Source organism: Ochotona princeps, chromosome 4 (genome assembly GCF_030435755.1).
Source record: "Ochotona princeps isolate mOchPri1 chromosome 4, mOchPri1.hap1, whole genome shotgun sequence".
NCBI lineage: Eukaryota > Metazoa > Chordata > Mammalia > Lagomorpha > Ochotonidae > Ochotona > Ochotona princeps.
The window spans coordinates 15,951,349-15,966,909 of record NC_080835.1 but is presented as its reverse complement, the minus strand read 5'-3'; the positions used below and the strand labels follow the sequence as shown (position 1 = coordinate 15,966,909).

The window sequence follows — 15,561 nt, the reverse complement described above, 5'->3', positions numbered from 1 at the left end:
TAATAATTATGTACTGTTCAAAAGGAAACTAAGTTCAGAACTGACTGGAGTCAGCACTATGGCTCAAAAAGCTCATCTTCTGCCTGCAGCACCAGTATCCCACACGGGAACCAGGTCATGTTCTATGTCCTGGCTGCTTCACTTCCCATTTAGCTCCCTGCTTACAGCCAGGAAAAGCAGTAGAGGATGGCTCACGTCCTTGGACCTCTGCACCCATGAGCAGACCCAAAAGAAGCTTCTGGTTCCCAAGTTTGGATCAGCTCAGCTCTGGTCATGGTGGTTTCAGGGCACCTGGAGTGTGAACCAGTGGACAGAAGATCTTCCTTTCTCTCCTCTCTGTAAAATCTGTCTTTTAGGTAAAATAAATCTTTTTTTAAAAGGAGCTATATTTAGTATTTCTCTTGGTTAAAATATTTGGTTTTGCAAAAAAAAAAAAAAAAAAAAAAAAGGAGAGTTTTTAAAAAGGTAACAAAGATACAAACAAAAAAAAGGTTCCAAATTAGATCAGTTGAAGATTTCTGGAGCCTCATTTTTCAGAACAAAGCAATGATGGTCTTCACTGTGAAACCAAATCACTGGCACTTTCAGGCCAAGGTAATCTGAGGGAGTGAGCCAGACTCTTCTGATTCACAAAAACACTTGCTTCTTCAAGCTGGAGTAAACTGGTTTTGGGAATAAGTCTTCTAAAACGGTAATTTTTCAGGGTAGACTCCCATGTAACCAGCAGCCACAGATGGTACTGGTCAGAGTGCCCTTCTAATAATGGACTTTAGGAATAGCCAAACTATATTTACACTCCTTGCCCTCAAGCAAGTTACTAGCAAGGGTGGCAAAGGGAAACCTGTCCTGGGCCTAGTGCTGTGGCATAAAAGGTAAAGCCACAGCCTGTAGCACTGATAATCTCATTTAGGTGCCAACTTGCACACTAACTGCTCCACTTCCAAACCAGCTCCCTGCTAATGCACCTGGAAAAGCAGTGGAAGATGGCCCAAGGCCTTGGGATCCTGCACCCATGTTGGAGACCCAAAAGAAGTTCCTGGTTTCAGATTGGCCCAGCTCTGACCACTGCAGCCATTTGGGGAATGAACCAGCACATGAAAGAACTTTCTCTCTCTCTCTCTCTCTCTGCCTTTCAAATAAATAAATAAAAATCTTTAAAAATTAAAAATAATTCTTTCAAAAAAAGAGACCTGTCAAAAAGCAACCCAAAAAGCCAATAATACAACTTCAAACTAGCATAACTTTATATTATTTTAGCACACATGTATCTTTTTAAAAATATATATTTTTAATTGATGTACAGAGAGAAGGAGAGGCAGAGAAAGATCTTCCATCCTTTGGTTCAATCCCCAAATGGTCACAAAAGCTACAGCTGAGCTGAGTCAAAGCCAGAAGCCAGGGGTCAGGAGCTTCCAGGTCTCCCATGCAGATGCAGGGGTCCCAAGGCTTTGGGCCGTCCCCCAACTACTTTGTCAGGCTACAAGCAGGGAGCTGGATGGGATGCAGAGCAACCAGGACATGAACTGGCACCCACAGGAGATGCTGGCAAATGTAGGTGGAGATTAGCCAGTTGAGCCATCATACTGGCTTCTAGCACCCACATATCTTCAGATATACGCTATATTTAACCCACGCTAGTAAAATATCAACGAAATTGTTGATTCTGGGCCCAATGTGATAGCGCAGCTCCTAAAGTCTTCACCTTGAAAGCGCTAGGATCCCACATGGGTGTCAGTTCTAATCCCAGTGACCCCACTTCCCATCCAGCTCCCTGCTTTGGCCTGGGAAAGCAGTTGAGGATGGTACAAAGCCTGGGGACCCTGCACCCACATAAGAGACCCAGGAGAAGCTCCTGTCTCCTGACTTCAGATCAGCTTAGCTCCAGCGATTGCAGCCACTTGGGAAGCGAACCAGTGGATGGATCTTCCTCTCTATATCTTTTCCTCTCTGTATATCTGCCTTTCCAATAAAAATAAATAAATCTTACAAAAAAAAGAAATTGTTGATTCTATTCTCAACTTTTATTATTGTCCATACACACTGTTTCCTACTAACAAAACAAAACAAAACAAAACAACATTGTCTAGTATCTAGTCTTCAATGTTTGAGGGATGTGTCTCCATGCCCAGGTCACCCCACCAGTCTTGATACACTTCTTCCTGCTTGCTAAGCCTTGGCATGTGACACAACTGGGGTCAGTAGGATGCAAAGTGTGCTAAGGGCTTCAAATTAACATTTCTCATGCTCTAAAGAGGAAACAACTCAGAATAAATAGCCCTTTTTAGTCCCAGGATTCGTGTGTGTGCAGCCTGGAGCTCCAGCAGCAACCCTGTGATAATGAGCAATGGCTGCTGCTAGGCAGAGGGTGGCAGAACAGAACCAAGACCAGAACATGGAATGTGATGATGTTGCTAGCCTATGGAACTTAAACAACTTTAGCAACTTCTTTTTATATGGATCAATAAATCCATTTATCATTTGTCACCACTCTTAGGCTTTCTGCTACAGACAGCTAGAAGCATCTGAACTGACACAACTGTATTACTACAGATGAGGAAACCAGTTCCAGAAATTCAGCACACACAGGCCTGTTGGTGAACAGCACAGCCAGGGCTAGAAACTTACTATATTTCTTTAACAAATATTGTTTATGCTCCACTGTGCTTCCTGAGACACTCGAGAACTCAGTTGCCAGAGGCTTAGTCTTAGAGCAAGACGGACAACCCAACTAAAGTTAAAGGTACATGATGAAGAGCTAATATGAACCAGAGAGCAAGGAATCGCCCGCTCACAAAACAGAAAGCATTTGCCCATGCCAAGAGACATTAGGAGAGATAACTCTAGGAGTCAGCAGAATTTCTTTCTTTAGTGATTTAAATTTTCAAAAGATAACTTCCTATGAATATATGATTATTTCAAAGTAAAAAGTGGTGTGTTTTTTTTTTAAAGATTTATTTTTATTACAAAGTCAGATATACAGAGAGAGGAGGAGAGACAGAAAGGAAGATCTTCCGTCCGATGATTCACTCCCCAAGTGAGCCGCAACGGGCCGGTGCGCGCCAATCCGATGCCGGGAACTAGGAACCTCTTCCTAGTCTCCCACGCAGGTGCAGTGTCCCAATTGCTTTCCCAGGCCACAAGCAGGGAGCTGGATGGGAAGTGGAGCTGCCGGGATTAGAATCGGCGCCCATATGGGATCCCGGGGCGTTCAAGGCGAGGACTTAAACCGCTAGGCCACGCCGCCGGGCCCAAAAGTGGTGTGTTTTTAAAAGATTTATTTATTTTTATTACAAAGTCAGATATACAGAGTGGAGGAAAGACAGAGAGGAAGATCTTCCGTCCGATGATTCACTCCCCCAGTGACTGCAATGGCTGGTGCTGCGCCGATTTGAAGCCAGGAGCCAGGAACCTCCTCCAGATCTCCCACATGGGTGTAGGGTCCCAAAGCTCTGGGCCATCCTCGACTGCTTTCCCAGGACACAAGCAGGGAGCTAGATGGGAAGTGGAGCTGCCGCAATTAGAACCGGCACCCATATGGGATCCTGGCACGTTCAAGGCAAGGACTTTAGCCACTAGGCCACTGTGACAGGCCTGTAAAAAGTTTTTTAAATTTCAAGACACTGATGTAATCTCACATTGTTGGACAGAACAAGACAGAAAAAAGCATACTCTGTTTGATTCCACACATAAACAATTTTAATCCATGGTATTAGAAATCACAACAGTAGCTTCTCTGGTAACTTCAAAAAAACATAATGGGGTTTCCATAGTGAGATTTATATTCTGATTATTAATATGGGTACTAGTTAGCGAGGTGTCCCCGTGTAGACAAAACGCATTTGATTTATATGTACATAGATATACATACATATTAGCTGTGATAGTCTGTATTTATACATGATTTTTAAGAATTACTTGTAGTTTTCTTGCAAAAAACAAATCTGCTTTTTCCAGCCAGTGCCAAGTAATGGGCATCTCCTTGGACAACTGGCATAAGTGCCACAAGACTAGGGGCAAGAGAAAACCCTACCACAAGAAGCTGAAGTATGAGCTGGGCCACCCAACTGCCAACACTAAGATCAGCCCCTGCTGCATTAGAGGAGGCCACAAGAAGTACCAGGCCCTGAGGCTGGACGTGGGCAACTTCTCCTGGAGCTCCGACTTGTACTTGTATATCCAGCATCATCAATGTCTACAATGCCTCCAACAATGAACTGTCTGCAACAAGAGCCTGGTGAAGAACTGCACTGAGTTCATTGACAGCACCCCGTACAGGCAGAGGGCCGAGTCTCACTATGCACTGCCCCTGTGCCACAAGGAGGCCAAATTGACTCCTGAGGAGGAAGAGCTCTTTAACAAACAGCGCTTCAAGAAAATCCGGAAGAAACACGATGAAAGGAAAAAGAATGCCAAGATCAGCAGTCCTCCAGAGAAGCAGCTGCAGCAGGGCAAGCTTCTAGCACGCATTGCCTCAAGGCTGGTCAGCTGGCCCAGCTGAGGCTACGTGCCAGAGGGCAAGGAGCTGGAGTTGTACCTAAGGAAAATCAAGGCTCAGAAAAGCATATAAATCCTCCCTCGTGTTAAAGCCCCACTTGTGTTAGCTTCCAATCCCAAAGTTTTAAATTGTGCTGTCTTGGGCTTGGCAGTGTGGCCTGGTGGCTAAGGTCCTCGCCTTGATCCCATATGGCCGCTGGTTCTGGTCCCGGCAGCTCCACTTCCTCTCTATCTCTCCTCCTCTCAGTATATCTGACTTTGTAATGGAAATAAAATAAATCTTTAAAAAAAAAAAAAAATTGTGCTGTCTTCCAGTACTTGATGAGGCGTGCCTAAAGGCCCTACTCCACAATCCCCTGAGGCACCCCCACCTCCAATACCTCTCTCTAGGCTATAAAGGTGCCTTCCCTTTCCACTTCCTCTCTGCCCTGCTCTGCCCGGTGGCTGTCCCTCCCACCAGAATAAAGACCTCCAGTGTGGCTTGTTCTGGTGCCTGGTGTCTTAGTTTTATGGTGAAGTACTAACAGAAAGAATATCTTGAATTGCTGGTTCATTCCCCAATGGCTATAACAGCCAAGACTGGCCAGGCCAAAGACGCCAGAAGCTTCATTTAGGTCTTTCATGTAAGTGCAGGGGCCCAAACCCTTGGATCATCTTCTGCTGTTTTCCCAGGCAAATTAGCACGCAGCTGGCTCAGAAGTGGAGCAGCCAGGAGGACTTGAACTGACATTCAAATGGGATGGTGGCACAGCAAACTGTGGCTTAACTCAGAGTGCCCAGGCACCAGTCCTGAATCCCATTTCTTAGAGGTAAATGCTGTGAACTGGTGTTAGGGCTGTCATGAGGGAGACCAGTATGAAGAGTGGTAGGTAGTTTTTCAGTATTGGAATCTTAAGAGTTAGGGCTTGACAGGGGATCGTTAGGTCACTGGGGGTATTAGCCCTGAAAGAGATGAGTGCTGCTCTTGTGGGGTGCAGGGAGTCCCCAGGAAAGCAGGCCTGGCCTTGCACCTCTGGTTCTCCATCCCATCAGATGCTCTCTTCCTTTGACATAGGCTCCCACTGTGATGCCATTGCCACTGTGTGATATAGCCAGGGGGTCCTTGCCAGGATACCAGGACCAAGTGGTTGGGATGCTCTAACTACCAAAAGCATGACCCAAAGAAACTTATTCACCATATAAAGTACTCACCCTCAAGCATTTTGGTATAAAACAGGAAACAAACACAACAGTGCTATGTAAATAATTATACATAATCTCAAACTTTCCCCATGAATTCACAAATACTTAAGTATTTTAAATATTAATACTATACATATATTTTTTTATAATCTGCTTTTTCACTGTATTGTTCCATTCAATTAAGAGCCTCATTCTTTTTCAGTAGTTACAGGCTAGCCCATACTATGCATGAATAGCTAACCCTTACAAATGACTTTCAATTCTACCTTGATTTGTTCACAGCTGTTTGGGGTTTTTCTTGTGGGGCTATTTTTGTGCTGTATTGTCTTGTTAATGGGCCTGCTCAGAGAAAGTAAAAAGTGACCTACATCTGTAAGAAAACAAAAAGGACAGAAAAGAACATCCCAGGTAGAAGAAACAGAAGAGAATTATCAAAACTTTATCTGCCCAGGATAGAGTACAGGTCTGCTGGGTTCAGCGAAGGGGCAGACGTGGTGGGATTGTGCAAGGTCCTCCTCAGGCCAGCGAGCCATCAGCACCGCCAACACAGATTGTTCCTCGATACGCCAGGCCGGCCAGGCTGCTGGGCCTGGAAATCATTGACTGGTTTAGACCATGTCCCTTCATAAAAGTATTCCTTTTCTTAAATTAATATGAAGCTGCTCCAAATCAGAACAGAGTTAATAATATTACTAAATGTTTTTAAAACAATGAAATAGGAAAGAATATTGAGATTTGTTTTTCTCCCCATAAAAGAAGCTTGAACTACTTGAATGAGAACCTTAATGATAATCCCCCATGATAAGGCCCATCCTTGGCCACTTTACTAGTTTCCTGAAAGGATAACGAACGAATGCAGTCAAAAAAGCTGCTACTCTTCCACCTCTATAGAGTTAAGGGGTACAAATGTGAGCAACACACAGTCCTTGCCTTACTAGAGCTCACAAACAATGACAACACACCTTGTGAGCAGAAGCAAGTATCACGTGAGTGTCAGTCAACCTAACCCTAACCCAACCCTAACCCATGGGGCTTAAGCTGAGTCACTCTCAGTGGGCAAGCAGTAATCAATCAGGATCAGGAAGAAGAAAATTTCAGGTGCAGAAAAGACCATGTGCAAAGGCATGGAGTCTTAACACAGTCCAAGGAATAAAGGCGACATCAGGGAACTTAACGGGGAGCTGGCAGGCAAGAAAGCAGGTGAAGCAAGCAGGAATGAATGGCTAACCATGCAGTGACCAGTCACAGGAAGGAACACCATAAGATTTTCCTTCACAGCAACTTCCCTGGGCCTAATATCATGCTTTCATTCCAATGAACACTCAGTAAATATATGTGGAATAAACAAGTCAGTCAGATTCTTGGGAGTGAAAATGAAGTATGAAAACACAAACAAAACATAGATCCTAGAAGAAAGAGTAAACTGGGGGGAATATACTACTTAAAAGTACAATTTAAGGGGCCAGAGTTGTGGCATATCAGGTTAAGTCTCCACCAGTGACACCAGCATTCCATATGGGAAATGGTTCAAGCCCCAGTGGCTCTATTTCTGACTCAGTTCCCTGCTGTGTCTGGGAAAGCAGCAGAACATAGCCCAAGTGGTTGGGCCCCCGTACCTATGTACGAGATCCAGTCGAAGCTCTGGGCTCCTGACTTCCACCAGACCCAGCTCTGACTGTTGAGGCCATTTAGAGAGAACCAACAGATGGAAGTTCTCTCAGTGTATGCCTCCTCTTCTCTTGGTAATTCTTTTTTTTTTTTTTTTTTTTTTAGGAACAACTTAAGTCACTGCAATAGCAGAGCAGTATAGTCATCCTGGCTCCTCACAAGCATTTGTTAAACACATAACATAAACTAATAGCAAAAAATCAGATTAATGTTCTCCAAAGAGTCTTCAAACATTTAAAATAGACATAATTCATTCTATGCAAAGAACAAGATAATAACGACACCTCTTGTAAAACAGTTGACAAACTTGGGCTCCTACTTAATTCCACAGCCTGAAGCAACTACTTTCAGAAAAGCAAAAGATAAGAACATTGGGAAAAGAAAGCTCAGTGGTTCTAGCAGTCCCATGTCAAGAAATCACCAGATGATAAAGGTTAAGAGTTTCAAGTTGAACTGCAAAAGGCATTCCATTTGCCAGCACTAAAAATGAATGACTAGGATGAACTGATGTCACCCAGCAAACAGACTGTTGCCCTGGTACAAGTCAACAGCTTTCCTGATTCCCTCCACCATACACCATGTTGTAGGGCACAATGCTCTACTGGAACAAGGCTCAGTATTACTCAAGAGTTAGTCACAGATTTTTTAAACTTCCAGTAGCCTTTTGGCTGCTGGTGGGTGCCAGGCCAGGATTGTCTCCATGCTCGGAGCCCCGATTCCAGCCATCGCAAACTAGGATGGACTGCAACACCCATTGGTTCCAGTGGAAGATAGCGCTGGAAACAGAACCAACCCAGCAATTGCAACCACCAGCTGATTAGGGTGATGGACTGTGCCGGGCCCTGTACTTGTACATACAAGAATCTGGTCTGGGATCATCTCAGACAAAGTCTCTTTGGGGATCTCCCCAATTGAACTGCCGGACTCAGAACCCCAACCATGAAAAGACAGAAGACAGAACAAGTCAATCAACCACCTCAGCCATATGTTGGCAGCGAAATACTGGGCAAACAGAGACTCTAAGATGGACTGTCAATCAGTGGATTCTTCAACGACCTCATCGTGCTTGGAGTGGCGAGACTGGCAGCAATTCATAACTGGTGAACTATCAAAACCACTTGAGCGAGACCCTCGGAGCATGCCCCACATCCGGGACCTGGGAAGGGTGGGAGACTGGGTGGGGCTTCTCCCTTAAAATCCCCCTTTACCTCAGATACATGAAGGAAACAATGTGGAAATAATAGTCTTACCCACTTTCCTGTAGCCCTTGAATCTTCTTACCCAAATTAACTATGTAAAGATTGTAAAAAATACAACAATAATAAAAAGAGTTAGTCACAACATCAAACTTTTCGTTCTTAGAGATAATCAAATAGTTGACCACTTAGGTGTGGCTACTGGAGACAGACTCCAAGCATTGAGGTCAAAGACAGGAGATAACACAACACGGAGAGGCACAGTCACATCCACACACACAACTTCAAAATTTCCAGAACTTCCATACTCACATTACACCATTAGTATTTCTGAACCCCTCCTTCACATCACATTGGCCAAACAGAAACCAACAGGATTTCACCAGGAAAAATTTGAAATATTGTTTGTATTTCACACAAAAGAGACGCTGATATCCTATGCACACAAGGAGAAGCAAACTCAACCATCAATTGAACCAATGGTTTTACATAAATATTACAAAGGAGGGATTAACAAGAGTAAATCTCAGCTTTGAATAAAGGAAAAGATGGCTTTCCATCACAATCAGAATCTAAGCAACAAATCCCAAATTGGGAATGATGTGCCTATCACTAGCTTGGCTGGCAACGAGGGTGGGTAATATTCTGTGGCGACTGGTTTCAGGGGCCAGAGATGTTCATGAATCAGGTTAGTAGGTAACTATTAAGACTACAGGATCTAATTTACTTACTCAACTCCAAAGCAATGAGGCCTAAAGGCAATGTAATTATTTTGCCTAATGTCCTATTTCAAAAAATATTTGGTATATAAAGGATACACAGAGTAATTTACTAAGTAAAGCTGAACACAGGGTGTTGATACAAGATTCTAGTCTTGAATTGGACAGCGATTATAATGATGCACTCATGACTGATTTAAGTGTAAAATGTTTCAAGTTCCTTACAAAAGTAGTATTACACATGTTAGGCTGAGGGCGTTAGCATAAGAGATGAAGTGAACCATTGGACTAAGGCAATAATACCCTTTAAATAGCATTTACCTCCCCAACAAATTCAATGTATACAATAGATACATGTTCATTAACTTCCGGAAGCACTTTTCAAACATTCAGTAAGTAAGGAAACACACACATTAAACTACTTAATAACTAAAATCTATCAACAGATCTGTTAAAGTTTCAAAAACAATCAAATTCCAGGTGCCCTCACCCACATTTTCAAGCCACCTCCTTAGTTAGATCACACCATTCTATGCATCAGAAACATAGCAAGTTTGTTGTAGCAAGGACAGGAACTTCTTGCTACAGAGCTTCAGATTTATCTTACTAAAATACATTTAATTAAAAATTGAGAACTTGCTCATAAATGGCAACTATTTATTAAACCTAGAGAAGTATTTCATCTAATACTAAGTTAAAGTAATCTGTAAACAAAGACTATTTTTTAAACACAGAATCTGAGAAGTAAACTTGGAGGAAATATCAGAGATTAAAAAGAAGGTCTTAGTGGAAACAGCATGGTAGCCTAATGGCTAAAGTCCTCACCTTGCATGCGCCAGGACCCCATATGGGTGCCAGTTCATGTCCTGGCAGTTCCACTACCCACTCAGCTCCCTGCTTGTGGCCTGGAAAAGCAGTCAAGGCAGGCCCAGAGCCTTGGCACCCTGTACCTTCCTGGGAGACCCGGATGAAGCTCCAGGCTCCAGATGAGCCCAGCTCCAGCCATTGCGGCCACTTGGAGAGTGAGACAATGGACAGAAGATCTTTTTCTCTCTGTATCTCCTTCTATGTATCTGCCTTTCCAATAAAAATAAATAAATCTTTTTTTGTTATTGTTTTACAGGGATTATAGCTCTCTAAAAAGAGAAAAATAGGAGAAGTGGAACAAAAAAAGATAATTCTATGTACTACTACAGATATTTGTACTCTAAACAAATGGTAAATTCTATGAAAAAACATACTTCCACATTAACACCAAAATACATTAATCCACCTTCCAAATGAGCAAAGTGCTTCCCCTTACCTACAGTAACTGCTGAGGAAAATTAGGTCTCACATAAATCTTATTAATTTGTTACAGTCTTTTTGGGAGGCTGGTTGCAAATATGTAGATAAAAGTTTGGTTTTCATTCCAATATGGTAAAAGTTTTTAAATACTCCTAGATCAAATACAGTAGGTACATTAGTAGTTTCAGTTCTTCATATCCTCTGTTACAAAGCCACATATCAACATCTTTCCTTTGCCAGGTAACTGCGAGGTCTGGCTGCACGACTTGTTTCTACTAATGAGATGTTAGCAGATCTGATGCCAGTGGTCTTAAAATGTGCTTTGTCACTTTGGTCTGCTTCTTGTGCTCTGACAGATCACAAGCCATGAAATAGGTATGCCCCAGGTCGCTGCTGTCTTTTCAGCCTAGGCCTGGGAGCAAGCACACTTAGAGTACACCAAAACAAACCTGTGGCACCAAGGCAAGCTCAGGCCACGCCCTACAGGGAGCACACATACCACCAACTCAGCCCAGATCAGGAGAAACCAACTGACCTATGAACCAGGTGTGAAAACAGACATCAATAAAACATCAACTTATAATGCAGAACTGTTACGGCAATAGTTGACCAATACACCCATCGGCAAGGGAGAAACAGATTCACGCAGAAAGACATCACTGTGTTACTCATAAAAACTGGAAGTACTCTATCTTCAAACAACTGAATAATTTTTTTAAAATTATGATATAGCTAGACAATAAAATATTTGAAGCTATTTAAAATCAGATACTCAAAAATACAGGGATATGTTCATAATATATTAAGTTTCAAAAACCATAAAAAGTTTCAAAAATCATGATGATTTTTTTAAAAAAAGATTTGCTGGGGCCAGCATGGTTAAGCCACTGCTTGCAATGCTTGGAATCTTATGTAGGAAGACTAGTTCAAACTCCAGCTGCTCCACTTCCCACCTAGCTGCCTGCTAATGCACCTGGGCAGGCCGTGTAAGATGGCATAAGTAACGGAGTTTCTGGCTCCTGGCTTTGACCTGGCCCAGTCCTGGCTTTTGCAATCATTGGGGGAGTAAATCAGCAGATTGCAGATTCCTCCTCTCACTGCCACTCTGCCTTTCAAGGAAATAGAGAAAGTAAAAATATTAAGAATTCAAACTGCTTCTCCTGTATTAAAATATTAACACATAGTAAATTCTCATATTAAATACAAGGATCTTAAAAAATTCATGGAAATGAATATAAAGAAAAAAAATGACAGATTTAGCCAAAATAAACATCTATTTTGTAATTAGTTTCCATGAACTTATGGGAATACTCTCCTATTACAGTAAGAGTACAGAAAAAAGCAAACTAACATGTTCCCTGCCTTCTTGACTAATGTTCTCTAAATGGTAATCATATAGATAAATACATAACTACAATCTATGAAACATTACTCTGTGGTGGAACCTGCTAATTATTCCTAGTGTTTATTTCCTACTTTTTAGTCCATGAATTCTGCCTGGCTGTGGCCACCAGCATTAAACTACTAATCCCCAGCCTTCAGGCCCCTGGTTCAGACCACGTGACTAAGCTCAGGCCAATGGGATCCCAGTGCAAGCAGCACCTGCACTTCTAAGTGAACACCCTCATAAGTAAAAGGCTCGCTCTCACTTTCCTAGCAGATGGAGCTGCTATTTGGGACTATGCAATGGAAATACCATGCTCACTCTGCAGAGCCTAGGTGGCCCCATAACATGGAACATCTCACCAGTCCCAATCCACCTACAGAGCTTTCACCCGAGAAAGAAAGAAAATTTTACCTTAGGTAAACCCATTTTTAGTTCAAGTTTTCAGTCACTGGCAGCTGAATGTGGCAAAACGTTGTAACTACACAGGGAAAATGAAGGGTTCGCTGAACAATTACAAAGAAAACTGTCCGTTTGAACCAAAGGAAGGGCTTCAGGGACAGCTTCCTTGAGGAAGTAACAGCTGGGTTGCGCTGTGAGAGCTGAGCAGGAGGCACCAGGCAAGGAAAGCCAACTGTTCAGACAGTGCAAGTCCAAGACACATGTCACAAGGGTGAGCCTCAATCACCCTGGGGACAAGCAAGCAACCAGGGGATGCCGATTTGGTCTCCACAAGCAACTAGAGTGAAAACAGAAGCCCATAGCAACTAGGTGCTTCAGCTTCAATATGAGACTCTCCTGACAAGAAAAAGACCACAAATGCCTGTCAGAAACATGATGGGGCTGGGGTGCAGAATCAGAATGAACCCTGCTAAAGGAATACTTGCTTCCACCTGTCCACACTTCTAACTGTTCCAAGTATCTGCCTAGAATTGGTTCATGTATCATGAACAGAATATCACCAGGCTTTTAAATGCTAACTATCCCACAACAGATAAAAACGTGATTCTAAACATGTTTTAAACAACATTTACTTGCTTATTCTTGATTCTAAAATGGAAATGTATTTTTCATGTGATAAATTCAAAAGGTATATATAAGTAAAGAATAAACTACCTGTAAACTCACTACCTTTTCAGTAGTTTACACCAAGACTATCTCTATGAAAATTTGCATAGCCATTAATCAACACAAAAATGGGATTGTAATATAAATGAAACTGTATATGCCTTTTACTTTGGCATGAGCAAATTCCCATGTTGATACAACATTATTAAAACTATGATATAAGGGGGCCTGGCGGCGTGGCCTAGCGGCTAAAGTTCTCGCCTTGAACGCCCCGGGATCCCATACGGGCGCCCCTTCTAATCCCGGCAGCTCCACTTCCCATCCAGCTCTCTGCTTGTGGCCTGGGAAAGCAGTAGAGGACAGCCCAATGCTTTGGGACCCTGTACCCGTGTAAGAGACCTGGAGGAAGTTGCTGGCTCCTGGCTTCGGATCGGTGCAGCACCGGCTGTTGCGCTCACTTGGGGAGTGAATCATCGGACTGAAGATCTTCCTTTCTGTCTCTCCTCCTCTCTGTATATCTGACTTTGTAAAAAAAAAAAAAAGGAAAAAAACTATGATATAAGGGCCCGGTGAGGTAGCCTAGTGGCTAAAGTCCTTGCTTGGCATGCCCAGCATCCCATATGGGTGCCAGTTCAGGTCCCAGTTGATCCAGTTGCCATCCAGCTCCCTGGCTGTGGCCTTGAAAAGGAGTCAAGGACGGACCAAAGCCTTGGGAGCCTGCACCCGCATGGGAGACTCAGAAGAAGCTCCTGGCTCCTGGCTTCAGATTGGCTGAGCTCCAACCATTGCAGCTACTTAGGGAGTGTGAACCAGCTGATGGAAGATCTTTCTTTCTGTCTCTCCTTCACTCTGTAAATCTGTATTTCCAATAAAAATAAATACTTTAAAAAACTATAATGTTAATGGTTACATAATATATAATTTACTTAGCCATCAAGCCTGGAGATTTTCTGAATTAAAATTGTCAACCACAAATGAAGCCCTGTAGCTCATGAAGCTGACTTCACAATCTGCCAATCAGTATTTTATTCAGAAATCTTGACAGATTTTTAAAGCAAACTAATCTTTTAATTACATTTTCTGTTTTTTTGTTTTTTTTTTTTTTTAAGAGACAAAAAGAGAACAATCCCTCACCCTCAACCACCACCACTGGCTTACTTTCCAAAGTGAGCTTCATTTGAGGTAAGGGTCCCAAGCCAGGGCAGCTGGGAACCTCAATCCAGGCTTCACACATGGGAGGCAGAAACTATCACCTGCCCATTCCACAGCAGCAGGAACCCTAACCCTAACCTTAACCCTAACTCAGCTCTTTCAACAGGAGGTGTAGGCGTCTCAAACATAAGACCAAGAGCCTATCTCACGAGTTACAATTTAAAAGCACTAAACCGGGCCCGGCGGTGTGGCCTAGCGGCTAAAGTCCTCGCCTTGAAAGCCCCGCATCCCATATGGGCGCCGGTTCTAATCCTGGCAGCTCCACTTCCCATCCAGCTCCCTGCTTGTGGCCTGGGAAAGCAGTCGAGGATGGCCCAATGCATTGGGACACTGCACCCGCGTGGGAGACCCGGAAGAGGTTCCAGGTTCCTGGCATCGGATCGGCGCGCATCGGCCTGTTGCGGCTCACTTGGGGAGTGAATCATTGGACGGAGGATCTTCCTCTCTGTCTCTCCTCCTCTGTGTATATCTGGCTATAATAAAATGAATAAATCTTTAAAAAAAAAAAAAAAGCACTAAACCCTTTTGACATAGAATTCAACGGAATTCACCAAGTTTTAGTCCTGAAGGGTACTTGTTAAAAACCACATTTTCCCAATTGGAGTGTATCACTACATACTTTCTAAAAATAATGAGTACTGGTGCACGTGGTGAGCTGTCCCCGGGCCTGCCTGGGCTCCAGGGACTGCTCCTTTGGACTCCCACTGGTTTATGTGAGGGCCGAGTATGTGCTGGGCAGACCAGGATGGACTGCAACACCCATTGGTTCCTGTGGAAGTTGGGGCTGAAACAGAACCAACCCAGCAATTGCAACCACCAGCTGATTAGGGTGATGGACTGTGCCGGGCCCTGTACTTGTACATACAAGAATCTGGTCTGGGATCATCTCAGACAAAGTCTCTTTGGGGATCTCCCAAATCAAGCTGCTGGACTCAGAACCCCAACCATGAAAAGACAGAAGACAGAACAAGTCAATCAACCACCTCAGCCATATGTTGGCAGCGAAATACTGGGCAAACGGAGACTCTAAGATGGACTATGTCAATCAGTGGATTCTTCAACGACCTCATCGTGCTTAGAATGGCGAGATTGGCAGCGATTCATAACTGGTGAACTATCAAAACCACTTGAGCAAGTATCTCAGAGTATGCCCCACATCAGGGACCTGGGAAGGGTGAGAGACTGGGTGGGACTTCTCCCTCAATATCCCCCTTTACCTCAGATACATGAAGGAAACAATATGGAAATAATAGTCTTACCCACTTTCCTGTAGCCCTTGTACCTTTTTACCCTAATTAATTATGTAAAGATTGTCAAAAATATAATAAAAAGAGAAAAAATAATAATAAAA

General features: G+C 43.2%; 1 protein-coding gene and 1 pseudogene across 11 annotated transcripts in view; one reads left to right on the top strand and one right to left on the bottom strand.

Annotated features, from left to right (window-relative positions):
- The window catches only part of PHF21A (PHD finger protein 21A), a 208,397-nt gene that overhangs the window by 144,682 nt on the left and 48,154 nt on the right, over positions 1-15,561 (bottom strand). The gene's annotated exons all lie outside the window — the stretch shown is intronic.
- On the top strand, positions 3,968-4,567 carry LOC105941834 (small ribosomal subunit protein eS8-like; annotated as a pseudogene).